Consider the following 1882-nt stretch of genomic DNA (forward strand, 5'->3'; position numbering starts at 1 on the left):
TCGAAATGCGGGAGGCGTACGCCCCCGTAGATGTTCAGGAATAATTTGTATTCCACGGGGAAGGAATTGATGTCTATTTCCTCCATAGGGAACAGAGCCAGATACCGCAGGGCCATCTGGATTGACTCGTCGTCGAGAGGAATCCCGGTCTCCACAGTTGCTGCTTCGTGACTCCTCACGAAGTCGTCAACGGTTTCACAGAGTTTCCTCTTGAGATACCGAGCTCCTTCCGCACCGTGAGCTTGACCCTGTGCTGACTCCATATTCCTCGAAATCGCCATTTCTTCGGAGGGGTGGGATTGGCGCAGCTTGATGACGATTGTGAACGATCTTTAGAGGAAGCGGTGCGCTTTCTTCGTAACTTCCTGGTCGGCCGCTGGTTCCGATGGCTGATAGAACGTGTATTCGTTCCGGTTCCGCAATGCAGAACTCAAATGGCAAGAAATTGTCGAAATTGAATTTCGTGTCGAGCCGTAGGTCGGTCAGAGGATCCTTCCTCAGGGGAGCTCTTGAGTTCTAGGCTCGTTTGTCTCCATCAACGGCCTGCAAAGGGGTGATTCACGAGAGCCATCATTGCCGATTTCTACGTAGAGCTTCAGGTCGTCAGCGAAGAGTTTGTATGAAACCTCAAGGGGGATGAAGTTCCTGATGTCAAGGATAAACACCGTCCACAGGATCGGTCCAAGGAATGAGCCTTGTGGGACGCCGGAGGGACAGGGGCCGGTCTTGAGAAAGATTCGCCTATCCGAACAACGAACAAGCGGTCTGAGAGGTAGTCCGCAATCCAGTCGACGACACTTGCGCGGACCCCGAGAGCTCTGAGCTTGGCAAGGAGTGCTGAGTGGCCCACCCTGTCGAATGCCTTGGAGTAATCAAAGTAGAAAACATGGATGGCCTTGTCGCGACAGTCCGCCATGCCCCAATCCGGAATGAACTCAAGCAGTTGAGACTCCGTGGACCTCCCCTTGCAGAACCCATGCTGGTGGCGATCGAGCCTGCCAGTGGACGCGAGGAAGTCAACGATGTATCTTGGAATGATTATCTCCATCAAGATGTAAAGAATCGAGAGCTGGGCCACAGGACGACAGTCTTCCACAGTCTTCCGGTTACCGGATTTGTGAATCGGCGATACAACATAGAGTTTGAAGGCGGTGGGCACTTCGCCCTCGGCTAGAGAACGTGAGAAGAGTAGAGTCAGGGGTTCGGCCAGTTAGTCGGCCAGGTTTCTGAGAAAGAGCGGTGGGAAGACAACTGGGGTTACAGATGTCTTTATTGGTAGCTTGTGTAATAGTGCTGATACCGTGTGGGCATCGATGGCGAGAGCGGGACTCAGGTCAGCCTGCTCAGAGGCCTGCGTGGGTTGCATCGTCTGTGCCGTGTAGACTGAGCCGAAGTATTGGAGGAAGAGGTCTGCCATGGCAGCGGAATCTGTCACCAGGTCTCCAGTCCCAGAATCCCTGAGCGGACCGGCGGGGGAACCCCCCGAAGCCGCGCATTGACATAGCGGAAGAATTTTTTTCCTCGTAGACATTCGCCTGCGGAATCCATCTGATGGAAATGGATTTCGCTCTTTTATTTGATCCGCTAAGCTATGTATGTACAGTCAGAAAATTCATGTGAGTTGCGACAAGCAAACAAACGAGTTGCTGAAGTTTCCGAAGGGGCATTTTCCTGAATTCAGAAAAAGCTCACAGCCTGCATTCATCGAGAAGGAAAATATATCTCTCTACGCGTTCCGACCTTGATTTTCTGTGGTCCATGACTCCTACCCTCCCCATAAGTTACAAAACTACAGCTCGATGCCGCGGGGGATGGAACGCGACAACGTCTTCACAGAGAGACCATGTGGAAGAGAACGGTTGTTGATGCTCCGCGGGTCAGC

This window comes from Galendromus occidentalis, unplaced genomic scaffold (genome assembly GCF_000255335.2).
Source record: "Galendromus occidentalis unplaced genomic scaffold, Mocc_1.1 scf7180000077174, whole genome shotgun sequence".
In the NCBI taxonomy this organism is placed as follows: Eukaryota; Metazoa; Arthropoda; class Arachnida; order Mesostigmata; family Phytoseiidae; genus Galendromus; species Galendromus occidentalis.